This window comes from Pseudopipra pipra, chromosome 11 (genome assembly GCF_036250125.1).
Source record: "Pseudopipra pipra isolate bDixPip1 chromosome 11, bDixPip1.hap1, whole genome shotgun sequence".
NCBI lineage: Eukaryota > Metazoa > Chordata > Aves > Passeriformes > Pipridae > Pseudopipra > Pseudopipra pipra.
Window position 1 is genome coordinate 18,270,406 of NC_087559.1, and position 27,702 is coordinate 18,298,107.

General features: G+C 38.3%; 2 long non-coding RNA genes across 3 annotated transcripts in view; one reads left to right on the forward strand and one right to left on the reverse strand.

Annotated features, from left to right (window-relative positions):
• LOC135420468 (uncharacterized) overlaps positions 1-26,517 on the forward strand; it is a 38,806-nt gene extending 12,289 nt beyond the window's left edge. Inside the window, exons 4-5 of the long non-coding RNA XR_010433529.1 lie at positions 20,856-20,947; positions 21,518-26,517. This is a non-coding gene — a long non-coding RNA (uncharacterized LOC135420468). The remainder of the gene's footprint in view (positions 1-20,855; positions 20,948-21,517) is intronic.
• Positions 4,029-11,219, reverse strand: LOC135420469 (uncharacterized). Of its 2 annotated transcripts, none has more exons than XR_010433530.1 (2): positions 9,868-11,219; positions 4,029-4,158 (listed from the first exon to the last, which is right to left on the reverse strand). It is a non-coding gene; the product is annotated as an uncharacterized LOC135420469 (long non-coding RNA). The 2 variants fall into 2 exon arrangements; XR_010433531.1 differs by lacking the exon at positions 4,029-4,158 and adding an exon at positions 6,870-8,685.
• Positions 26,518-27,702: the final 1,185 nt, after the last annotated feature.

Below are 27,702 nucleotides of genomic sequence, written 5' to 3' on the forward strand. Positions count from 1 at the left end.
GAGGAAAATTTAGATAGGGAGAAGAAAGCTTGCTTAGGATACTGATCTCACTAACATGAATGGAGTGAAACTGAAGAAATAAGACTGAGAAACAAAACTGTACAATCCAATTTTTATCAAGAGAATATTGAATATTCCTGGTATGATAGATCTAATTAATGCTAATTATTTAAGGCTTTTTTGGACACAAATAGCCATAGGCAAGCCATCGGGTAGTATGTAAATACTTGAGAAGGAAAGATACTTGTTTGTCTCGCTCATTCATGATAGCTTATTATATCATATATGGCAGTGCTGACAAATGCTTGTTAAGCAGCTGGCTCTCCCTTAAATTTTATCTGAGTTTTGAATCCTCAGGTAAACCAGGGAATGTGGTTTGGATATCTCGATTATATAGTATTTCTTATGCTGACCTCTGCAGAAATCCAATAGAATAGAAGTAAAAGTCAAATTTCCTACCTCTTTCAAATTTCTTGACATTCAATTAGTCACCTTTTGAAATGATGGAAGGAAATGAAAATACCTACTATTTTTGTAACTGCCTTTCTGAGCACTGCTGGTCTTCAGTGACATTGTGTCAGAGCAGGTGGAAAAGAGATCCACAGCTCTGGCAAAGAGCAGAAACATTTCCCACAACAAACTATGTATTTCTGTTTGAATTTTGCTGGGGAAAGTGTTCTACATGAACTCCTGGTACCATCATTCAGTTTGCCAGATCTCACAGGCTGGGCACTGTGTTAATTTTTCTGGGTGCAGTTTGGCACTGTGGTGACAATCCTGCAACCATGGAATGGTTAGATAAACGAGGAAAACATGCCATCTAGCTAATGATCTGCTAGAAGACGACCCTGGAGATAATTATAGGCATTCTTGGTACGAATAGTCCCATTTGCTACGTGGCTTAGGATAACTGGATGGGAAGTCCGAGGGCATGAGGGCCACGTGAAAAACTGGCGGATTTCCCTGTCTTAAGTCTGGTGTTCCATTAACACGTGGAATTGCAGTTGTCAGCTTAAGGGATGGGTGGCTCTGGCTTGAACGTGTTTGTGGTCGCAGACCATGTCCCCTGCTCTCTAATATCCACACTGCAGCCCAGGCCCCTGTTTCCATGGAACTGTCCCAAGCTCTGTCAGCTTGGACTGACACTGGCCAACAGTGGCAGAAGCTGAGAGGGGGAAAGGTGCCATTCCAGTGCACACCCCACGTGATTGCACAAGCTGCAGTTCTAGGAAGCTGGATTGAACATATTTGCATTTAATATTGACTTCACAGAGTGCTTGTACACTATTTTAAAATGCCTCTCTATCAATAACTTCTATTTTCTGGTATAGTGTGACAGGGCATTGGCACATTTCGTCACCATCTTAAAGCCTGTTAACTTCTAATTCAGAAGTGCCCGTGTGCAGGTACGTTTCCACAGGAAGAGGCTTTGAAGTGGGGTCAGAAGGAGAAAAAATTACTTATTTGCTTCTATCCTTTGGTGTTTGTGTACAGAAAGCCAGTCTAAACCCACAATTGCTGCTGCAGTAATTAGGGCCAGTTGGATTTATTTTTTTGGCCAAGTAGATAAGATTTCCATAAACAGCCTGCAAGTGGGAGATACTTCAGTAGTTCTAAATGTTAAAATCAAAGCAGCAAAATTAAAGAATTCCTGAAAGAAGTGTGTGTGTTTGTGTGTATGTGTGTGTATGAGTAGTGTGAGCAGCTTTAACTAAATCCATGTCAGGCTTTGGATTCATACAGGCAACGTGCAGTCTGCAGCGGGAGGAGATGCTTCAGAGCACCTGGGCCCCACACGTCTGTCTTTGCAATACACAGAAGGTCTGTTTAGGGCAAGCAGCACTTTCACAGGTTGTACAAAATCAACAGGTTGGGTGGTGTTGACTGGTTGTTTTGTTATTTGTTGGGGGGTTTTTGGGGGAGTGGTTTGTTCTTATCGTTTGGTGTTTCTGGGAACTTCAGTTGGAACATTCCAAGAGAAGTAAATTGTTGCTGTTTGGGATTGATATCAAGTCACACCTCAAATGGATCTTTTCAGATAATACCATCATACTAAACAAAAATGGCAAGTGGCCCTAATTTGTTCTTTTTTTTCTTAAAGACAAAAACCCCAATAGATGTGCTTTGAAATTTTCTAGCAATAAAAATATTAATAATGCCAATAGTAAAATTATCTTTGTTTTTATTTGGGTAGGACTAGAATGCTACCTGTCACTTTTCTGATTTTTTAAATATAAAAAGAGCTGAGAGTTATGCAAAGAGGTAAAATCATTTATTACATCAGCTGATAAAGTTTGGGGGAGGTAGCTCAGAAAATAAAGGCTTCTACACTTGTATTCTGGCTTGGTTTTGTCCTACTTAACCCAACCATATTTATCAATTAAAATTTCTAGAAAGATATGCAGAGTCATCATCCTTATTGCCATCAAGGACACATTTTTACATCTTTTACATAGTCCTTCACAAAGGATGTGATTTAGAGAATAATCAGTAACAGCAGTAACAGTGAGATTTGTAAAATGGTTTCTGGTAAATAAGAGTTTGTATCCCACTTCTTCAACCCTATAATAAGAATAAAATCATTCTGAAAAGTTCATTATTCCAGTCATCTTACTCCAATTTTCACTGGCTGCAAGAGCTACAAATGATGATCTAAGGACTGAACCTGTTGACTGTAATAAACTATCATTCACCTCTGATCTGTAAGAATTAATGAAATAATGCTTTTAAAGGGAAAATAAAAACATTTCTTTTAAATTTGTAGAAAACATATAAAATATTTTGCCCAAAATGTTTTTCTTTTTTTTTCTTTAGATTTTTTTTGTTATTATCTACTGTTGCAAAATCCTTTCTCCTGTGAGATCTCTCTGGCTTCTGAATTCTTATTTGTGGGGTTTTCTTAGTGGTTTTTTTTTGATTGCCCGTGACAGTTGATATTCTGCACTGTGCCATGATTTCTTGTTTGTCTGAAGTGTTGCTTAGACATAAACACACACCGTTAATTCATGATCAGAATTCATGAACATTTGGCTCAGGTCTTGACAGCAGTTTGCAAAAAGAATGTGTAGCAAGTTTGCTTGGCTGCCTGGGCTCATGGATGAGACTTCCTGGGTGCATCATTTCTAACTTTTTGCTACAACAAGAAGAAAAATAACACATCCCCGCATTTGATGGTGTAAGGTAGTTTCAAATGTATTAGAGTGTAATAGGTACTGAGTAGAGCTCAAACCAGTCCAGCAGTTTAATTACCTAGGCAGCCTCATCTCCTCGGATGGTGAGATTGACGGAGAGACAGACAACAGGTTAGCAAAGGCATAGAGAGCTTTCAGAAAGCTTCATAAAAGAGTTTGGCAAAATAAACACCTGAAGAAAAGTACCAAGATCAGTGTTCACAGAGCCATTGTGCTGTCTACTCTCTTATACGGATCCGAATCATGGGTCATCTACCGCCACCACCTGCAACTCCTAGAACGCTTCCATCAACGCTGCCTCTGTACAATCCTAAACATCCACTGGTCAGATTATGTGACCAATACATCTGTTCTAGAACAAGCAGCAGTCACAAGTATTGAGGCCATGTTGCTGAGAACACAGCTGTGCTGGGCAGGGCACATCTCAAGGATGAAGGACCACCACCTCCCTAAGATCCTGCTCTGTGGTGAACTTGCCAGCAGCTGCTGCATGAGAGGAGCCCCGAAGAGGAGATACAAGGACTCCCTGAAACAACATCTCAGCCTCGGCCATATTGATCATCATAACTGGTCTACTTTGGCCTCCAATCGGGAGGTCTGGAGACACACCATCTATAACGCAGCTGATGCCTTTGAGAGCGCACGCAGGATCACTCTCGAGGAGAAAAGACAGCGCAGAAAGAATCGTGCCTTGCAGAATTTACCACCTAAGGAGTCTTTCTGCTGTGCCTTTTGCAACCGGACTTGTCTATCTCGTATTGGCCCTTTTAGCCACCAGCGTGCCTGTAACAAACGTGGGTAGAGCCTTCCCAAATCTCCATTCGCGAAGCCTAGCCATGATGACTGATTAATATTTATTAAGAAATTGCTTTATTCTTCCTTGCATCATAGCATAGTATATCTTGATTTTTCTACAGGGGGTTTAACTATCGTTCCATGTGGAGCTGTGCTTATAGCATCAAAAAACCTGAAACAAAACATCACGTGAAGGCAAAGGCGATTCAGCAATTTAGAGCCTCAAAGGAACGAGATGTTTGTTAGCAGAGCAAGCCTCGCGGAAGGTAGATGCAATGCAAACCTTCAACAATTTTTTTTCAATTTTCCACCTTCTTGGGAGGTCACATTGACTCACATAGAAATTAGAAATGTTCTGTATTAGCATAAGCTTTTAGGATCACTTAATTTCCTTAACTCATTTATCTAAGCATAATATATTGCATTTTAAAGGGTAGTTTTGAAGCTATTACAAAAAATGGTACTTATGGAACCAGTGTAATGCAGAAAAGACAAAACTGAAAGCACTTGACACTTATACAGGTTCTCTCCCTTTTATAAAGTTTCTTCCCACACGTTCACACCCCATGTGGATCATGCCTGTGTCCCAAACTGCACAGAGAACCCCATCCAAGCACATCAGACCTCAGTCCAGCAGGAATTGCACTCTTCCCTTTGGTGGTGACTGTGCCAAGCATGCAATCCTGTGCCCCAGTGGAGGGAAAAAAAAAACACAAATCCTTTTTACAGTACATATATTATGTTTCAGCTCAAAGCATTGTTTGTAAAGCAGTCTGTAAGTTTAGAGACAGTTTTGAAAGCTATGTAATTTTATTTTAATAATCTACTACTTTATGGTGAATTAAGAGGAGATGCTTCTCATAGTTAAGGAATTTGTGGTCATGGATCAGATTAATAGAATTTTTCTGATCAATTAAAAATGATAATTTAGTTGATAATTTCTTAAAGAGGAAAGGAAATCTTGGTATTGAAGACTGTCTGGAATCCTGCATGTCCATTGGAAAATTTATTTGCTGCTTAAACTTGATTGCTCAACCACAAGTTGCAGGCACCCAGAAACATTCCGGAGGAGTTTTCTCTTGGAGACATCTGTTGATGGATCACTGAAATCTGCTTATCTGACATGTGCTTTATGTGGGTTCATTTCTAACAGATCTGACTGAAATAAACTAAACCCCAAAGGATTCTGCAAGTATGACTCCTTTTCTTTTGCCTTGCTCTCAGGTTTCTCCATAAGTCTATCTTAGCCCTGTTCTGCACAATAGATGTGTTCTGAGATTACCCACATTGTGCTGTTTGAAATCCTGGAATTACCAGGTCACTTGTCTTTCACTAATTTTTATCATGTGAAACCTTTTTATCAAACTATGTATCCTTTGCTTATTTAGGTTTTTTTACTGAATTATGAGGAAGTATTTATGTTTTACGGAGACACTCTGGAATTACAGGGGGGAATGAAAGGAACAGCTTTAACGTACTTAGTCAAATACATATTTATCTCTGTAAGATTGTTAGTGGCATGTATGAAGAACTACTAGAAACAGAAAAGGTGAAATAATCCCTCTGAAACACTTAGCCTTTCGTTTTATTTTAGGTGTTTGGACGAGTAGGATCAGTCTATAGCAAGCAAAATTTACAGTTGTTACAGAAAATTTCCCTACAAATCACTATACATTTTTTATTATTATTTGTTATTTTATTTTTACCTTCTACTCCAACTGTGAAGTACAACTCTTCAATGTTTCCACTGTGATATGCTAGGGAAATATGGAAGAGTTGCACTTCAGACTTGGAGTACAAGGTAACAAGGTTCGTAATAACCTTTTACTGGAATTCTTTCTGTCCTCAAAGTGGGAGATTTAAATAATAATAAAAAAAGATAGTGATTTGTAATGAAATGTTTCCTTCCCTAGCATACCAGTATCCTCAGAGCCCAGTTTTAAATGTGCTATGCATGGTGTGACTGTGGACAGGGCATGAGAGAGGAAATAACCTGTGTGTGCCAGAACTTAGCCAGGCTATTTAATACAGACAGTGGAGGGGGTTTAAATGGATTTTACTGCCTTCCTGACAGAAGTATGGAAAATAGAGCAGAACAACAGGGATGTATTTGCTTTGATGACAGATGCGTTGCTGGTAATACCTAATATGGAATCTACAGTCTAGTTTTGTAGCACTGAAGCAATGTTGAAAGATTATTCTATATCTCACTAAAACTCTATTCCTGTAATTGTTTAGAGTTTCCTGCAGTGATAAAGTGCTTTTCCTCTCCCAGCACTGATATGATGGCATAACCTTCATCTTTTTAGAGACTTACCATTGCAATATAATCTGATTTGGGTAAGAACCCCTGGATGAGGGGCTGATAAGCACCGGGAAAAAGTGAACGTGGTAGCACTCAACAGAAGTAGTTTTGTATGTGACTATTGCAATCAAATACACAAATAACTTTTGGACAGAACTTGTGCTGGTGTTTCACCTTCAGAGTAAAAGGTGCCAGTTACCAAGGTACCAATGTTTTTAATAGTTATTATACTTTATTCCACTGGCTAAATTCCAGGAATTTCAGTGCTTTTCACTGTTGTGAGCAAAAGGGCACCTGTAAATCATGCTCTCTGTTACTGGAAAGTGACTGTTACCCACCAGGACCTAGTCATGACTCAGTCTTTCTAATTCCATTAAAAAAAATATTCTGCTAGATCATCTTTTACTAACAAATGTAAGAAATGCTCAAAATAGTAAATGGAAGCTGTGATTCTTGAAGTGCAGTGCTAGACTGAGAGACAGAGCAGTGGTCTCAGAACGTGCCTACAAAGAAAATCAGAGCAGCAGCAATGAGCTGTTTGCTTAGAGCAATATTAATAAAGTCAAACTGCCTCTGGCTTGGAGAAAATGCAAGTGCCTTTATTAGCCTTCAAGAGAATGCTGGAACAGTATGTGTGCTGTTGCTTTGGAGAATATTTGCTTCCTTTCTGACACACACATTAAGAACTTAGAGCAAACACTCAGATATCTTAATTGTCTTGCTGCCTTTACTATGCTGTGCTTGATTTTCATCCTGGGAAGCCATATGTGGAAGGCTTTTGGGATCAGCCAGACAGAATGCCTGTTTTTTCTTCCTAGCAATGAAATAGTAATCACTTCTTAAAATAGAGATGGCCCTGAAGTGTGACCGTGGTATGATCAGCCTTTGATAATACTGATCCTGTGCAGCATTTGTTTGTAGTGCTTGCAGCTTTTATTTGTAGTTAGCAAATATGGGCGCCCTTGAGGTTCACCCAACCTTTTAAGAATAGGTTAAAATTAGAAGTCACTGGTAGAGAGTTCATCTGCTAAAAAGCAAAAAGCTAAACTGCTTTTGGATTTGATGTCATTTCTCTGCAGGCAGTAAAATGCCAGCTTCCTGCTTTACCAACACAAACCCATTTGCATTAATAATGCCATATTCAATGTAGTGAAGGAAAAGATTAAATTTCCCTCAATAGATACAGAGCAGGTTTTCCTGAGGCTTTCCTAAGCAGGAAATCTGGCAAATAATGAGCACAGATTAGCAAACCAAACCTTGAAGCAGAGAGGTGATTCCTGGCAAAATCAGGTTTCACTTGTGATAATTCAACAACTCATTTAATCTTTCCTGTAGAATAGTTGGCAAAAGTATCATATATTTTATCATATCTGATATATATTGGTTTAGAAGTGTCCTACATAGATAACAAGAAAGACAGTATTGTAATAAGGATTTACTAACAGTCTTTCCTTAGTAAGTCTTCAATGATTTCTGTTGCTCTGAGCGTTCTCTTGCACTTTATCTCCTGTCACAGAATCTTTCAAGACAAAAAAAAAAAAAACCAAACCACAAAACTCCCTCTAGTCTAGAAAGGATGGATTTTGCCTTATTAAGAGTAAACTGATTTTCAATCAGCATAATTAAAAAAAAAGTAACAGAACTTTAATATAGACTAACTACTGCCCTAGATGTAATAGTCTTCAACTCTCAATAGTAAAAGACTGCTATGACATTTCATTGATAAGATGCTAATTTGTGAAGATTTCATTAATGATCTCAAGAAGTCAATAATTTAGTTTTAAAGAAGAATAGAATGGAATAGGAAAATGTGATGTTTGTGTTTTACAGGTTTCACTTGTTATCGATCACTCCCAAAATTAGAGAGGGGATTTTAATTCACTTTGATGTTGCTTTAGTTTATTTTACTTGTAGGCACATAGAGTAAAATGTGTCTCATACAGGAAATTAACTGCTCAGACTCTGGAAGAAAAATGTATCTATTGATATCTGACACATTTTATGACACTACTCAGTCTGGATGTAGATTCAAATTTGAATATGCAACATCTCCAGACTCTAGTGGTTACATGCTACAGCAGAATTCCCTTCTCTTCATGTTATTAAAGTGCAAAGATTCTACTTGAATGAAAATAGTTTCCTCTATGTATTTCTGACCATGTTGGATATACCAGAACAACCTTTCTCAGTGTTTAACTCTTCGTTTCTTCCTTGTTCTCTTTGCAGAGGTGATGCTGAAGCTGAAAGGGAGCTAAGAAGGAAGAGGATTATTCTGTTTTATGTTCATCTAGAGCCACATTGATACCTGGCAGGAAGAATACCAAGCTTCCAACTCTGTCTATTGGTCCTTGCTCTTCTTTTCCCTCAACACTCTTGTGCATTTAATTCCCTGCACTTAATGATAAAGATATAAACCAAACTTTATATGTTGTTTTGCATTCAGAACTTCTAAACTGATAATTAAACAACAATTTAATTGGCAGTGAGTGGTTTGTCTACCAGAAAAGTCAAAGTGAGAAAGACTTGTTTTGTTAATGACATTGTCCCACTGTTGGGTTTCGTTGCTGTTTAGTTCTATCACTCTTCTTAACAGGTAACAATGGAACTGAAAGTAAGTTGCTCCTGGTGTGCAGGGAGCATTTGGGATAGGATCCACCTAAGGCTTTGCATTTTAATCTATCATCTTATGTTTGCAGAGGAGACTAAAGAATTTTCTAAGGTTCCATAAGCTTTTCTACTGCTGCATATTTTGCTGTACCATTTACATCTAGAGCATTTTCGGACCATCTGGAGCAAATCTGTGTGCAAAAGAAAAATAGAAAAAAACTCCCTGTTCTTTATGGAAATCTATTCTGTGAGCCCCTCCTCTCAGTCAGGCAGGTTTTCATCCTCTTTTTCTCAGGATGGATGGAACACTGCTACTTATGTAACAAAGCAATGAGTTTTCTCTTTTAGAATAAAAAGTAGGGTAACTAAGCAACAAAAATCATCCTTGTGCTGAACAAAGATTGCTTTCTGATCGTTAGGATACTAACACCAATACTTTCAAGAATTCAACACTGATGCTTTCAGTGTGAGCAAGTAGCTTTCAGCCTTCTCATTCTCATTATGTTGTTTTAGTAATGCTCAAAATATTTTTAAACCCTTTTTTTGTAGGGAAAAATCTATGGTCCAGCTCTCACTCTAACCCACACAACTTCCAACAAGGTGCTGTTTTCTTCACCAGGATCCTGTCTTGGTGTGTTTATCTCCATGGGTAAATCAGGATACAGGATGAAGGCACTTAGCTTTCTGGTTAGGTAGAATTTTTTTCCATTAATTTGGCTTTTTTGACACCATACTAATGCTGGCATTAAAAACTTAATCTGAAATTTTAACCCAGGGTTTGCTGATGCCTCAACTAAACCGTAAACTGCTTAATGTGGTGATCTTCTCTGTCCCCTCACACAGCAAGGCTGGGGGGCTGTGCTGCTGAGCTTCCTGCCCACTGCTCTCACTGCTGAGGTGGATCCAGTTTCTGGTGACCCAATTCAGTCCCTTGATAGGAAAGTGAAGAGGGTTAATTGGTGGCTTTACCTGGGCTTTACTCAGGTGTCTCTGTGTGACCATGCAGACTTTGTGCCTGCCTGCCACGCCTGCAGAGTGGTGACAGCAGTTCTTTGCTGCTTGGGACATTGTGTTCAAGCTCCAGGAGCTACCAGAAAAAGTGTTCTTCAGGGCATTTATGATGTCATGGCTCATGTAAGGAATATGAGGGAAACAATCCCATTCCCATTCCAGTCGCCTGTAGAGCTCCAGGCATTCCATGGCACTGGTGTTGTTTAGTGGTGTCTTGTTCTTCCCTTTCCACTCTGCAGTGCTGGGGGTCTGAGCCTGCTTCCAGGAGCTGAGTGTAGGCCCAGCACCAAACCTCCACTCCAGATCAGAGCTGGGATCATCTCCAGGCAGGGTCTTCTAATAAGCCAAGAGCTCTCATAAAGCTTAATGTGATTATCCACACAAGCAAGCACACACAGAGACACAGCAAGCCTTAGCTGGAAATAGCATCTTGGGAGACACAAGCATAATGACACGTTCTTACATACCAATGTATGCTATGTGTGATAAAAGAATTCAGTTTAAAGATACCATTCACCATTCAAAAAGAAAAAAAAAAGAAAAAAAAGAAAAAGATGAGAGTTTTGAGGTCAAATTTTGAACCACAGGCTTTTTAGGGACCACAAATGGTGAAAGGGACTTTATCAACTGTGGAGGACGAAAATTTCTCAAACTTATTTCAATGTAGACTTTTCAAGTTAATTTTTAAGTTATTTCAATTTCTGTTCATGTAAGTAGTTACAAAGTCACACTTTACAGATGTTGTGTGTATCAGCTCAAGGGGATGTTTGAATCAGAAGATGGAGAAAGTGCCAGTTTCCAGGTTTGGGCCTGTTTAGTTGCACAGACCTAGTTAACAAGACAGATTTAGGATTATAGCCCTAAAATTCCCTGTTTGTAATCCCATTTGTTTGTAGCATTGTTAGTAAAAGTGGGAGACTGGTTTACTGGCAGAAAAGCCAGTATATTTAGTAGAGCTCCTACTTAGTAAAATTTGGAAATTTTTCTCTCACATGTTGCGTAACACAGTGAAGATCAGGAGGTCAGGAACACAGAGGTCAGGAAAGCTTTGTCAGGTGCCTTCTTCAAGAAGCTGGATGAGCAGAGTGCTTTGTGAGGGAACACGCAGGGTGACTTGAGTGCCAGGTTTAAATAGGAAAGAGGACTGGTATGGTCACAGGAGGCAGTGGTAGGCTGAATGGGAAGTCAACAAGCCCATGAGGAATTTTGCCATAGCCCTTGTTTCCTCTGGTAATCAGGAGCATGGATGCAAAGTTTGGCAGTACACTGGTTCCTTTGCTTCAGGACATACACTGTGGGGTGTTTGCCTGTGTTGCTGGCAGAAATTTGGTGTTGTGAATGCAGTTGTACACCGATATTGAAAGCACTGGGTAAGGAAGCTGTATTTTGAAATGGAGGAAAGGTTGTCAAATAAGTAGACACTAATTGTTCTGGAAGTTAGCACTGAAGAAACTAAACACTTGGAATTAAAGAGAGGATGGCAAAAAAAAAAAAACCTAAACAAAGTGAGAGGGTGTGCTTAACAAAGAAAGAGAAAATATCTGAAATAAGACACTGCATAGAGCAACTGGAGACAGGGGTAACCATCGGTATGAAATCACAGCTGTCCATAATTCCCAGTATCTGGGGGATTAGGGAAGAGAAGCTGAAGAATAAATGACAGATGAGGAAGATTCTAAATACAAGGAATAGGTGAAAATCTATTATAGTAACACAACTGAATGGTGAGCTGTGTGCGCAGACCCAAGGGAGAGGGTTTGGGGTTTAGTATCCATTCATGCTTGGACAGGACTAAAATCTTATCAAAGCTGAAGTAAAGAAATAGGGTTTGCAAGAAAAGTTGTACAGAGGATGAGATCCCAACCAAGCTGTGCCATTTGCTGTGCTGTGCTGCATTGCAGGGACCAACAGGAGGAGGGAATGAAGGCAACCTAAGCCTGGCAAAAGAAACCAGTGCCTGGGCCACCGAGCAGGGCTGAGAGCAGAGGATGGGAGTGGGATGATGGACAAGGGAAGGTGACCCAGATAACAGAGGAAAGAGAGATTACCTGTCTCTTCGAATCCGATAGTTTTGGGATTTATAACTTCCTTCTAAGGATGGTTTGTTCCAGTTTGTGCCTTTTATATGTCCCGTGACAAATGTTGGTCTGTTGCTGACCAAAGTACTTTCACTGGATCCTTCTATTTGATAAGAACTGCAGAGTCTCACTGTGTGATGGCAATTCAAAATCTTGGGAAATTTAAGAAATGGAATTTGACTCACTAGGATGGAAGCAAATAGTTTAACTGCGTTACTATGTCAATACTCCCCTGAATTTGCAGTATACTGTGTTTTAAAATTGGTGTCTCTATCAGTTTTGAGTCCATGCAAAGCCATTAGAGGTTACTAAAGTACAATTTCCCAAACTACCAGGAAGATGGCAAAATAAAAATTCAGAGCATAATCACGCTTTAACCTCTTGGTGCCTCAGTGCAATGGGTGCCAGCCTCTCCTCCCAGGGACACTGAATTCCTTAATTAATACTCAAAGTGCTGAGTGATTTGGGTAGGCTTTTTATGCAATTAAAAATATTAATTAAGTCTTAATGTTGCCCCTGGAACATCACTGTTACTTTTAATATTTTCTTACCATCGTTTCACTATACTCTGACTGCACTGCACTGATTTCCCCAGTTAAGCTTGGTTTTCCTCTGTTGTGCTACTGAAAACCTACTCAAGACCTCTTTCTTTGCTTCTCACTAAGAAATTGGTTGCTTTACTCAGACTAGCAAAAACCATTCTTTCACTAGCTTAAAATAAATTCATAGTTCTTGAGTTTAAGGCACTTTTATTTGTTCTTTCCTTATGGCCAACCCTCCATATTTCTTTTCCATTTCATAAATGCATTCTGTAAAGATGTGAGAAAAGGACAGACGAGGACCTCATTACAGTTCCCAAGTGTTTTCCCTTTCCTCCTCATAAATAAAGTACTTTTGAGGGCCTTCACTTGCAGAGAGATCATTCATATAGTTTGTGTTTCATAAGAGTAAACCGAATTACTTCCAAATGCAGCATATGATGTAAATATTCAGAAGATTTTGTGATTATGTCTCCCAAGCTCACCAGAGACCCGAATCATTGTGGAGAATAGCTCCTCTGGGCTGACACTGCCCAGCTCTCTGGGATGGGACTAGACAGAGGAGAAACAGGTGACACTTTTGATGCTTCTGAAGTCACGCTGTGCTCTCACTGTCTCCAAAGGAAGAAGGGATAGGATTGTGTTTGTCAATGATTTCATGTTCCCAGTCTTCCCTGGGTCATTTTTAATGTCTGACTTTCCTGTGTGCAGCTTTGGTTCTGTGTCAGGTGCTGGTTTTTGCAGCTGTCTGGGCCAGGGGCTGACTCCCAGCCTCACACACCTTCACTGAGTGATACCAACAGTAACACCACTTACACCAGGGATTTTTCTAGTACTTCCTCTTTCATTCACTTTTCATGAACAAACTTTACAGATTGAGAAGAAAAGTATTACGAAATAGATTAAGAGTGAAACTGGTAGATACTGAATAGGATTTAATGGAAATTAAATATTTACAGAGACCTGATATCTGTACAGACTTCTCCACACAGTCCCAGGGACAGAAGTCATCTCCTAGATGGCCTTGATCCAGCAGAGTGCTTAAGGCCAAGGGGTAGTTTCCCTGAGTTAATTGAGAATATGTATGCCTATTTAAGTGCTTTGCTGGACTGCAGCCTTGCAAACACTATGCTTTCATTTATATTCCTTTTTTTTTAGTTTTTATTTTTATGTAAGGATATGAATCTCCATTGGTTCATTGCCTTATATTATGACAGCAGCAAGAGACAAGTATCAATCAATACCTACAAATTGAAATGAAGGCTGATTTTTTTTTAGTAAATATTTAATAGCTGCCCTTAAGAACCACAAAATTCCTTTCATCTGTAATAAATAACTTACAAAAGCAAATTTACTTTTGGGCTAATGGGAGCAAGTGTGTTCTGTTCTGTGAACAGTGTTACGGAGGAAACAAATAAATTTAAAGGCTCATCTGAGTCCTTTCAACTACCTGAGTCCACACGTCTACTTCAAGGGGAAATTATTTATGGGATGAGCTATTTTATTTAAATGACTACTTATGAGACAAAAGCTGAGAGATGTTGAGTAAAGTATGTTTGTATCACCTACTCCTTCTCTGCCTGTACTTGGATGTCGCTTTAAAATAGAGTTTCTTTGTTTAGCTCCTTTGGTGGAGACAGTAATTCAGTACTTCAAAATACTGATTAATTCTAAGTCATTCTCTATTAAAGCCTAATTGAATCAAAATTTACCTTTAGTAAAACTATCATTAAGTTAATAATTTATTTCAAGCAATGACCAAAATATGAATTATTAATTTACACAATTAATTGAAATGCTGAAAATTTTAATTTTGTTAAAAAACCCACTACCACCACCACCACCGATAAGCGTCCACCCAGGAGTATGAAAACAGCGTGTTACAAAAGATTCAGATAGCATAAGATCACGAGACAGTTCAAAGGGAAATATTTACAGTTATAAAATCTTGATGATAAAGAGGAATAACAAATTAATATAAAACCCATTTAGTGAGACTAAACAGATCCATGGCAGTAAGTGCCTGTTTCTGGTTTTCTCAGATAAATTTACAGAAAGTTTTCCTCCAATGAAAATGGGGGAAAACTCCCAATGGAATCAATCCAGGATGTTTTTGTCAAAGGTGGCATTTGCTGGTTTTTGTTTGGTACTCTGGCAAGAATAACCTGTCTGGTTCAATTGTTCAAACCCATCCCCAATATTTATTTTTACATGATTATGAGGAGTAGGGTATGACATTCCAGTGCTAATGCACCTGCTGACATTGGATTTGCGTCACCTTCTTCTGGGCTGAATATAGAATGCATTCCAGATAATTAATTTAGAGAAATGCAGCCTGCCTGTCACTCTGTATTTCCCAGGCAGTGTTTCTGGTACACTGTATATTTGATCTGCACAATCTGATAAGGGAGACAGTGTGCAATTTTTCGGGTTGAGTGGTTTGGGGTTTTGTTTTTTGCTTTTTTGGAGAGGGAATTTGAAACTTAAGGAACCTGACTTTTTTATTTATTTACATTTTAAATGCTTAAACATGTTCAAAATCTCTTTCCCCCCTTACATACATCCATGTTACTAAGTCCTAATTTTGCATATTCATAATATTGAACAATCTGAGTGTCAGTAACTCCCCTGGGTTTTTCTTACCTGGCAGTAGTTGATAAAACTTCCAAACTGTTTTAAGTGTAGCCCTAATTCTACAAACTTTCAGTGGAGCAAAGCCTTCTTTCATCATTTAAGTCCTGGGTAAATACGTTATACTTGCTTAGACCACCTATGTTAAAATGAGTTTGTTTAATAAAACAATCACATTAGAGATCCAGCAAGGAAGCTCTAAGAAGTTGTGAAAAGATAGAATGAATCCCTTCAGGAGTGAATTGCTGGGTGGTGGGAAGACTGACTACTGAGGTCCCAGTGTTTTGTGCTTTGATGGCCAGACTGATGATGGATATCCCAGGGTTATTGCAACAGGGACAGTACAGAAGTTAGATGTGCTATATTAGGGACCAGAGATCATTCATGGGTGATGATTTATTTATTTATTGCACCCATTTCTGACTATCCTGAATTGAAGGATGCTCTTAGATAAGCATCAGCACTGAAGCTCACTGTGAATCAAAGCTCAAACATAAAACAAAAATGCTGACTGTAAGAACACAAGAACTCAGTGTCAGCCGGAATGGCTTCTTGGGTCTAAAATGAAGCTGTTGCCTGATTTGCTAAATTCAGTTCTGCAGTCTCTACATTTGCAAATTGAAAAATAATTATAAAATATAGTAGCAAATTGAAAAATAATTATAAAATTTTTAAAGATCTGTGACTTTGCCTTACTTGTCTTGATGGCAGGGAAAGGACATGACTGTAGAGAGTGTGCAGCTTTACTCAGATGTGAATACAAAACTTCCGATTTATATTATCAAAGCTTAAAATAAATTGGTTTAAATTATCCTCAGGTAAGTGATTGAAGCAAAATACCTGTCGGATAGAGAAGCATTTAAGCCTTGAGCATGGACTGCTTTCATTATACATGCAAGTAAAATTGTCAGCACTTTTTCTTTTCTCATTAGGGAGGACCATTTCTACAGCCATAAAATATTGAAAATGGAGATACGATAGAAGTTGACAGGATAGCTATTACACAGGTGGCTGTTAATGTTTCAATACTTTACTTATTTACTTTCCCTCTTTCTTATGAAAAGAAAAATTGGAATGAAAAATTCTGAAAGACTAAAATTTACTTGGCTTGAAGAACACGGGAACTTAATTAAAACAGTGCTTTCTGAAGGTGGAAATAATATCATGAAAATAAACTGCAGAGTATTTAATGATGTTGAAAATCTCCTTTCAGTTGAAAACTATGTCTATGAACTTTTTTCCCCAAGGATTGCATACCAAGTGAATGTTAATTTACAGGATTTAACCTTAATTGAAGTTGCAATGCCTCATTTCTTTCTGTGACTTTTCTTTTGGTATAAGATACATCCAATAGAAATACTAACACCATTCAGTTATTTTGGACCTATCGTGGAAGACAGTGAGCCAAATCTTTAAAGAAGTTTTTTACTTTAAGGTTGCAGTTCTATTACTGACTCAGGCACCTACATCTTGAGGAATGCTCAGGTGTTTGGGAAAGCTGGAACTCAGAGTGCAGTCTCACGGCTGTCTGTGTTTGCCTGAGATGTATGCAATATCCATAGCTTATAACTGAATGGCTGGGGTTTTAAAACAGGTTGACAGTGGCATTTGCAATGGAATTTCTTTCCATAGGGTGCATTCTTACCTGCTGTGCAACGCATTTAAAGCCTCTCACCATTCTCACTGTTCTATAATTATGCCTGTGCACTAATTACATGTCTCTACAAACCCACTGTCTTCGAAAGGATTTCCTACATAAGAGCTGATGTGAAACTCCATAAACGTGCCTGAAAATGAAAGACATAGGTGTGGAATATAGATTTTATACCATTTTCACTGTGGAGCTCCTCTGGCTTTTCAGAAAGAAACCAGACTAGGCACTGAGCACACAGCTGAAGATTCAGGACACTGAGGACTCAGCCGAGGAGGAAAGGATCCTTCTCCCCGCACCACTGGAGCAGTCACTGTAAGGATGTTACAGCTTTCATCTGTTCTGTTCCTTTATCTCAGCCAGTGACTCATACTGCAGTGCAACCAGAGGCAGCACATTTGCATCACCTATCAGCTTATTATTTAGGGCAAAGTAATTGTTGTTGGCATCTTAAAATACCCCATCGAGTCCTTCAGACTTTGCTTATGAAATATTGGAATTTTTCTTTGAACCAAATCTCTTCAGCCTACATCAGCTTAATATCTCCATGAAATCCCCCTGGTTCTCTTATTAATGTTATTTCTAATACGATATTTTTTTTGTTCTGCTGGTTTTGTAACAGCTGGCAGGGTCTGTGTTTGCAAACCCAAATCTTGTCTGAAGGAGCATGTCTACAACATCAGAAGATGAAGATAAACAGCACTTGAACCTTGTAGAACTTTCCAGCCTGCCTTCAGTCTGAGATTGGCTAATGGAATATATTGCCAAAATTAGAAAATTATTTTCAGCAGGACTGGTAGGCTAAGAGCAGAAGCTGTGATATTTGGGCCAAGTGTAACAGTGAGTTTCCTAAGAAAACTAGAAAATGCCTTTTTTCCCCATCTTGATTTCTATGTAAAAATCATTCTTGATATTTAAGTTGAAGTTATTTTGCTTCTATTTTTGCTGGGAAATTAGGCTTTTGGAATCTTCTGTCCACTGAATGTATGAAAACTGATTTTCTTCTAAAATACATATTTTCAAAGCCACTTAGCCTTGTTTTTGACAAGGTTATTGTGGTTATACCCAGTCTATTTGATGAGTTTTATTATGCTAGAATCTGCAGGCTATAATTAAAGGGATTTCAGAAGTAATTATTTTCCCAGCTTTTTTGCTTTCTTAGTGAATAACAGGAGAGCAAGGCCAGCAAACGGGAGTGAGGAAGAGGCAGAGCAGACACAGCAGCACATTTCACTATGTGCTCACATGAGCAGGAATGTCCAACATGTTTCTACAACATTTCAGAAATGTTCTGCCTTCAAATACGTTCAGTCATCAGTACCCAGTCAAGTTAAATCTGTCTCTCAGGACATGCTGCTCTTTGTCTGGGATTGGATTTCAGAATACACAGCTCAGGACAGTTCTGCTGCAACACTGAGCCTTTTTCTCTTGTTTTCCTTATCTTGCACTGAACCCCTCTGACTGGCCTAGTGAGATTCTGTCAGTAGGCACGTTTCTACTCAGCATATTTTATTTCATTCTCTCTTAAATTCTCTTTAATACAAATGGAACCACTGCCATAAGACCCACTCATGCCTTTGTATTAGTGAAGTAAATTGGGGTAGGTTTTAATGTTTCTTCCCTAAGTTTTGCTGTTGGCTGCAGAAACCTTATAAGACTTCAGTTTAAATTCAGTAACTTAGCTTATTTAACAGTGACAATTAAATGGTCAGAAAAAAATCAGGCAAAACTTCCAACAAAATATTCTACTTGTTTGTGTTTTTGTTTGTTTGTTTTTTTTTAGTTTTGTTTGTTTGTTTGTTTGTTTGTTTTGTTTTATAATGGCCTGGAAAGGTTGATTTAACAGTGAATGAAGGGCAAAAGGGATGTATTATAGTGCTACAGGGTGATGGTTTTTTTCTTTTTTTTTTTTTTAATGTATTACCTTCCCACATCCATTGACTTCAATAAATTAACTTGCACCAAGGTAAAACAATGGTTTAAATTAAATCCTATCAATGTGTCTTCTGTTTTAGGCATGAAGTAAGTGTGAAAGTATAGTGAAACTGAGGAATCTTGCCTTAGGATCATTCTATCTTAAATGACTGAAGTGTTTCTGCTATTTCACTTCGTTTACCTGTTGTAATTTAAAAAATATTAATTTTATATACTTTTTAAAACTTGACCATTTTACATATTGATAATTTTAATTTTCTTCCTTCCTCTGTTCATACTGTTGACCGTCTGTAAAAGCAAACTGGAAATTTCCTACAGTTCTTCTGTGGTGAGAAGACAGTCTTGGCTATATTTGTTTGGTTGGTGAGAAGTCAAGTTTTGTCAGCACTGAAGAACAGAGCTGCAAATTTAGAAGTGAAACATGGCTTTTTTGATGTCAGTGGATTGTCAGGACTGGCAGGTATTTCCTTTGGTTCCAGGCAGTCACTAGAAGTGCTCTGTTACCAGCTAAGAACTAGAGAACTCTGAAAAGTTCACAGTTTGCTTGGTTTTCATTAGAATTTTGAACTGCCAGGCTCCCCCAGTTCTACCTCCCTGGATTTTTGGTCTATTACATATCCTTGGATTTCTGCAGTTACATTATTTTTGTTCTCTATTCTTTCCTGTTTCTCCTTTAATCCCCATTTCACAGACCTACAGCACTGCTGCTCTTTTGCTATTGAGCTCTCAGTACAGGCCTAACCTGAAGATGATCATCCCTCACCAGCTAGGAAATGCAATGACAGAGTAGAGAGTTTAAATATGGACTCTTCTAGTTTCTAGCCTACCTGTCATTATTTCTCTAATTTGGAGGATTTTTTATCTTTAAATGTGCATTTTGGACACAATTTTTATTAGAAATTCACTGAAAGTAAGGGTAGTTTTAAGTAAATCAGTTTTGCCTTATCTGCCAGTAAACTTCTGCATGAAAAGCTTTTTGTTTGTGTGTTTGTGGGTTTTGTTTTTCCCTCAGCTCTTTGTGTGAACAGGTATCCGGGGGACACCAAGGGCAACTTTGAGATGTTGTAAAATTGTAAAATCAACTGCGAGAATTGTTTTTAATTACCTTAATATACTTGTTGTGAATGTGTTCATTTACATTTCCTAAATTTTTTGCAATGGAGGGTTTGGATTATCAGTTTGATAATAACTTTTAACTGCACTTCCAGTTTATTATCAGACTTCATTCAACAGTCACTTGTTTGAACACTTTTTTGGCTTCTTCTTTTTCTCAGTGCCAAGAATACAATACCTATGATCAGACAAATAAGGATGGTTGCAAGTGAGTGGCATCTGGTGAAGGTATTCCAGAAAACAAATCGATGGGGAATAACCCACAGTTGGAGTTAGGCAGTCTATTGACTGCTAATTTGTTCCTTTCCTCATTTGTGAATTTTAATTTAAAGGCCAATGTAGGCTTTTCTGTTCCCTAATTGTATGTATATGAACACCAAAATCAAAAATTCACTATGATCCTCCTGTTTCCATGTTTGGGAAAATTAAAAAGCCATTGTCAGGACACTGATGTGAACAAGCCCATGTTTTTAACAAGCAGCATCACAATGACTGAGCCATCTGGTTGTTAAGAATTTCCGTGGATGTTTCTGACCCAGGCTTTAAACTGCTTTACCAGAGAGCACAATTAATATCATATCACAAACTATAGTCTACTGATGTTTTTGTAGATATACTGGAAATATCATCCCTCTTGGCTATGATATATTAGTTGCTTAGCAAAGCAGAACTGCAATCTTAAGATGTATACAAAATAGATGCCTGGAAATCCAGGTGTTAATGCTGTTACATTGAAGGCACCATTTAATGGTTGTGAAAAGCTCAACCCAATTAATTCTATTAACCTGGAAAAGTTATGTCCATATATATCTTAACTTCATGATATGGATCATACCTTCAGGATCCAAATAGTTATTAGTAATACTAACAGGGAAGGTATCATGGCTGATCTGAGTAATGTCTGTTGAAATGACTGATCTTTATGACCAGTTGATTTGGATTTTCTGATAACTCAAGCACAGTTATTGACATCTTTTTCACTGTGTTCCTGTCTTGCAGGGCTCTTCATGGCCTTGACACTTTGCAGGATTTTCCCTGAAGGAAAGAAAGCCTGGAACATGATTCAGGTGTACCTGTATTCTGTCTCCCAGGTAATGCTCATGCTTAAAACAGCAGAAAGCTGTCTAGTCTGTACTCATCAGCCTTATGGTATAAAATGAAAGCTGTCACACTATATTTTGACACAAATCTTAAAATCACTTATCTGACATAAAGAATTGTGCTTTCATCTCTGTGGTGTTTTAAGCAAAGATTTAGGAGTTTAAGTTATATGGTAATTATTGACTGAATGTCCAACTTGCAGATTTGTAATGTGTTTGTTCATACATCACACTGTATTCCTTTTGTACCCATATGCTCACTATGCCTTTTTATATAAGCTGCCACTGTAGAGTAGGTGCCTTTTCAAGTGCTAGTTGCATCATATCAGCAAGCTGCAGTGGGCTCAAAAGAAACCTTGTCTTCTGTTTTTCAACAAAACTTTTATTCTCATGAAAATAAAAAATTTGTTTTTTGACTTCATAAAGATTTCTCAAGTGATGAAATGTGACTTTCTCCGGTAAGGGTAGTGATATTTTTTAAGTCTTTACTTGCTTTTCCCCCCAAGGTTATTTGATTGTACTGCAAAAAATAGTAAGCACTAATATGCACATTTTGTATAGGTGGATATAGAACTAAATGATCAACAGGGGAGCAGTGGCAGAGTCGGCAGTGGAACCAAGCCCTTCTCTGCTCACTCAGCTCCACTGCATTTGCCTTTGCAAGTAAGATTAATGTTAAAATTGCTTTTCCGTCATCTTGTATTTCTCATTCCCTTCCCCCAGTAAAATACAATGAGCAAAGCTGTGATTCAAGCACAATTAGAAATTGCCTGAGCAGTGGCAGTCAGTGGGGCTGACCCCTAGCCCAGCGTGTCTGCCAGCACAGCAGACAGCAGTTCAGAGAAGGAGAGGGACTTTCCACACACACACATCTACCTGGGAAACTTTCTTCCCAAGGCCCCGCACAGCTTAACCCTCTGAACCCTGAAAGGTAGTTTGAGATTTGTGTTTTCTTCACTGGTGTTTGATATGCAGCCCTGGAGATGAATTGGAAATTTAGAGAAATGCAGTGAGTAAAGGAGAAACACTTCCCTGTAGTATGAGTCAGGACACAAAGATCTGTGTCTCCCAGCTATTTACTTTTACCAGAGCTAAATTGTTTCAAACCACAGAACTCTGAGCACTCTTTAAAAGGCCCCTTTGTGAATTTGTCATCTGTCTAATACAAGAAAGAGCTACTTGGCTGGTAGATATTGCAGGTATTGTGTATTTAGCTGCATTCAAAGTACTCCTACACGTTCAGGCTGCCACACAACATCATTTCAGTGCTAAAAATTGAGAAGTGCTGCAGTCATGCAACCACCTCGAACACGCATGTGAAAGGACAATACATTGTCTGAGAGCCAGGGCTCTTATAAAACATGGAGGAGCCATAGAGAAGCAGCTGCTAACAACACAGATATTGGTTAATATTACTAGTGAATGACTCCTCCTGTAAGGATAACACATAAAATCTTGGAAGCTTACTGTGTGCTGCAAGGTGCTAACACTCAAACCAGATAGCTCAGATGACCAAATTCATAATCCTATTTTCTTCCCCCCCACCCCAAGGACTCTAATCAGAGCTATTTGTGGGCCTTTAGAATCATTACTGGATAAAACACAAGGCTCTGCTACCTCATTTATGAACTGAGGGCTGTAAAGAATATCCCAGTAAAGGATTCCAGGAGACAGAGACATCAGATTTAAGGGTTAACTTATGGCATAAATCCATCATTGACTGAAACTCTTACAGTGTGCAGCAAGCTTGTCTATTTTTATGACTTAACCTTTACTGCTCTACATCTGCTAATCAGCTCTATATTATGCAGATGGTATTTATGTTTATAGAGATTCAACTGAATGACCTTGGTGCTAACACTGCAAGATTTCTGGATTCTGTTTTCAGTCATATTCCTCGATGGTGACGTCCTCACCTCCTGGATGAGGCTCACTGACATATTTGTTTCCTACTGTGATGGGACTGTTGCTACAATACAGTGACTCAGCTAATGTAAGTTGTTTTCCCTGTATAAGGAATCAAAACATAGCATATTCTGTAAAAATACACAGACTCAAAAGAAAACCAACGTTAATTACCCATAAATAGCTAATTAGTTTCAACTACTTTGCCTAAATCTGTGATAAATCTAGATTTCTTGCAAAATATAAGCACCTGGCTTTTCCTGTCGTTCTCATTGCCTTGTATTTAGTATTTAGTAGTTATCCATGGATTATGGAATGTGAAGAAGCAGACTATGGAAAGCACTTTGAGCCCTTGACAGAAAGTTAAAATTTCTGTGCATATAGGACAAATACTAAATATTACTCTATAAAATAAATTTTAAACATTGAAATAAAACTCTCCCCTATAGCTTTCATAGTTGGCAAAAATGGGGCTGCCTCACAACTAACCATCATCCAGGATTCCTGCTGCAGAGGAACCCCCCCGCGTTTGCACGAGTGCCCTGTTTGCTATAGAAACAACAGCTGCTTTTGGAGGAGGCAGCTCTCCTATTTCAATGCTCTCCTGGAAGTTGTCCTGCGAACTGTTAGAATTATTTATTTACTTATTTACTGGGGGAGGGAAATGGGTATACCTTGGGCATCTCTCCTGGTCCTAAGAGATGGCAGAGAAAGAGGTTCAGCCTTGGAGTGATACCCATGTTTCTAGATCAGAGCCAACATCAGGGAAAAAAGACAAACACACTTTGAATAAGTACTAATATCTAGTATTAAGAGAAATTCCTCTTTAAGGGTTCTTACCTCTAATTTCCCACCTCATGACATTTCATATGTCTTTCTTCCACGCTCTGGTTTGATTTCCATTCACAAACTGCAACAGTTACTCCACAAAGGGGCAGGTAAAATGAGGGTCTTCATCCCAGACCACTGCAAAGTGCTTTGGGTTAAAATCTAAATACAAAGTATGAAAGTGAACAGCTTAGAAGGAACTACAACCAAGCAAAGGTTGTGGCTGATTGTGGAACTTCTAGAAATATAAGCTTTGGGAAGTTCCAAAATCTATTAAATTACTTTAAAAAGCTCTAATTTTTCAATCCCTATGAGAAAAGAAGTATTGTGTAACCAGGAACAATGTAACTTTGTTTATCTATTTTATATAGTAGTTTTATTTTATTTCAGACTGAAAATAACAGGAATAGGAATATTTTAGCACAGCAGTTTTGTAAAGGATGGGAAAGGGGATTATCACACAACTCTTTAAAAACCTTATACCATTTCTGAGTGTCATATGTCAGAGATTACTTCTTGTTCTCTCTCAGTTCTCTAAAAGAAACAGAATTAATCTCTAAAACCGAAAATGTTTCTAAGAAATCGAGTGCTTAAAGCACAGCTACCCTTAGAGTGATTTGAACATAGGATTAGTGCGGTGCAACTGCATGATGAGATAGCTATAACATATTAAAACTTTGAAAGTCTTCCTGATTTTCTAAGACATTCAAATCTTGATAAAGACCTAAACCTGTTGTTCTGTCTTGCACCTTCATCTTTTAGCCCATTGATTTCAAATAGCATATTGGAAAAGAAATTTCTTTCTAATTTTCATTCATTAATGGTCTCTGAAAGGACTACAGCACTTAATGAAACAGATAAAATTTAAAAATTGATGTGACAGTTTTAAGAGTAGTTACAGCAAATTAGCAACCATTACATTATGATTTCAATTCACAACATCATACAAACATGTCACTGTGATGCACTAGTCTTCATGACAATACCAAAATATATTGGGTAGACTGGTATTATCTGTTTCCAGATATTTTTAACTGGGAATATCCTATAGATTTGCTTTTAGGAAGCACTCTGACATGTATTTTATGTCCAGCTGATTATTGGTTGGGTTCTACATCAAACAGTAGAATAGAACATATGCTTAAGATTGTGTTGCTATATTGCTTAGTCTATGATTAATCCAGCAAGCCTGGGCTGGAACAGAGGTTTTTCTCCATTGTCCTGTGAAATTAGGACCCTCTGAAATCAGCTGTTTTCTCATTAGTGGGCAACGAAAGCAGCTGCACTGCTTTAGATGGTCATACATTGATAGTGGTGTGGCCAGAGGAGCATTTCAGGGCACGAGTGGTCCTCACACAGCTGATGACAGGCTGCTCCAGTCTGTACAGAACCAACTACAGAACACATCTGACAGGATTACATTTCCTCAGCTGGTGCTGAACCTACTCTGGTTAAACAGAAAATGAAAATTACCTGATAACAGCAAATACATTGCCCTGCCATTTATTGTGCACTCCACTGCACAGATTTAATCACGGATTTAGCCCAAAGGTATCAGCAAACACACAGTCAACTTCAGCGCAGCCCAAGTGTCCCTTCTCTCATGGCCCTACCCTGTGGTTATGAGTGAAGACCTTCAGGCTTTTAAGTCTCTGTAAGGGAGAATCTATGTAAATTCTGTATTTGTAAAAAGAGAAAGGATCTTTTTTTGGCTATTCATTGAGAAATAGTTTGTCCAGTTCACGTGATTTTAATGGGCAACAAGACAAACTGTTTCACAGTTCAATACACAATAGTAAACTTATTATTTGGATTTTTCAGATCTCTTACCCTCTGTATTTTTCTTCTACTTCTGTTAGTCTAAAACTTCTTAGGCAGAATTTCCATTGCATAAAAACTGGATGATATTAAACTCATTACAAGCAGAAAAGTGGAAATAATTTTCTGAAGAAATGCATGAACAGAGAAGTGGTAACATCTGTGTAAAATGCTGAGGAAGATAATAATAGTGTATTTGGCAGCACTGCAAGAAGGGACACAACAGTTCTAGACATGGGGCTGGCTGCTTTTAATTGCAGTGAGAAGGACCAAAGTTATGTGCATCATAATAATGCCTATGGGCACACATCCAGTCTCTGTGTTTTAAAAATAGTTCTCAGAAATTAATAACTCTTCACTGCTTAAAAAAAAATTAAACTGTCTAAATGTGTTTCACTAGCATTATATCTTCAGTGCTGTGGTACAAAGGTATCTGAGACAGAAGATTTCAGGTAAAAAGAGCAGCTGACAAAGAAAAGTTCATTATCCTACGTTAGACTTGCCAGAAGTGTTGAATTATCCTCTGCATACAGTTGTTTCTACTCTTTCTCTCTTTCCAGTTTCTCTCTTTCACAAGAACAGAATTCATAGGTGCACATTTCCACACTTTTCCTGAGAATCTCTGATTCTCAATCTTGCAACTGAATTGAATTTCTACTGTTAACATGTATTTGTCAGTAAATTATATATTCTACTGTGTTCTTTTGTATTCCATAAAAAAGTGGCCCTCATGTTTTAAAAGAGAATTTTAGAGCAGACAAGTGCATGTCAAATGGGATGCTCTAGATTTTGAGCCTCTGCTGTGCCAAGGGAAGGATGACAATATTTTGTCAGCAGAATAGAACCAGCTGATGGCTAATCACGAGTTCCAGTTTTGCTATAAAAGTGAGCAAATACAGTGATATAGCCACAGAGTTTGTGAACCAAGTAATGCTGAAGTAATTTTTTATTTTTCTGAGTTTCCCTCCTGTTTTTATCTGGAGGATATTTCACTCCTTCAGCTTTTAGGATACGGCTGTATGTAGGCATTTAGACCGGAATGTGGGATGACTTGTGCTTCACCGGGTGGCCTTTAAATAGAGACCTGCATCCAATTAGTTCACAATTCTTCAAGAAACGTTTGGGACAGGCCAGGCTGAGGACATAGTTTACATAACTCAGGAACCTGAGCTCCATTTTACTTTGCACCATTTTCCCTTATTTTACTGCTTACTGGGCTGAGGTGTGAGGTTTTGATATTGCAGCATAGAAAACTATACAGTGACTCAAACTTATTTAAAAGAGTGAACTCTGCTTTTAAGATATTTGAAGGTGTGCTTGTTTTCAAGCTATTGCTCAGTTGCCAACTTGTGCAAGTATACAAGAGAGCTAAAACTCTTTCTGTACTTTCTCATGTAAGCAATACAGCAGACAAGAAGAATTGCCAGTAAAACCAAAAGAGACATTTAGCGTTCTCAAGAGCCTTGAAATATTGTAGCCTCTTCAAAACATAACACCTGAGGAGTGAAAGTATTTCAGCTTTTGGTACTAAGGAATCAGCTCCTGAGAAAACAAACTATACAGTTTTCTTTAAATTGAATAAATAATGTAATAGTACCCTGAGAAAATCACACACGTTGTAGAACTCTTGGATAGGATTTGTTGGCCAAGAAAATCTTATCACGGGATGTTAAGGGTAGGAAGGGGTTTAAAGCTTATCCAGTGCCACCCCCTGCCATGGGCAGGGACACCTTCCACTAGACCAGGTTGCTCCAAGCCCCGTCCAACCTGGCCTTGGACACTTCCAGGGATGGGGCAGCCACAGCTTCTCTGGGCAACCTGTGCCAGGGCCTCACCACCCTCACAGGGAAGGATTTCTTCCTAATATCTAATATCTTAGCTAAACTTTCTTTAAAAAGAAAAAAATTGTATGTAAGATATATTGCAGATTGGTTATCCCAGCCTGTGTATCCCTTCCATGCTTTTAGCTAATGGTCCTCAAGAAAATACTGAGAATGCATGTAATTATATCTGCAAATATATATAATAAATATCTGTATTACACACATGCAAAAATGTATAAGATTTACATTGTATAGTTTACCTTTTACTTAGAAAGGAGTTTTTTCTTTAATTCTTCATCTTGACCTTTTTAATGTCTTATTTTGTAGAATAGAGCAGTATTACCTGACGATGGTGAGATGGAAGGTAATTTT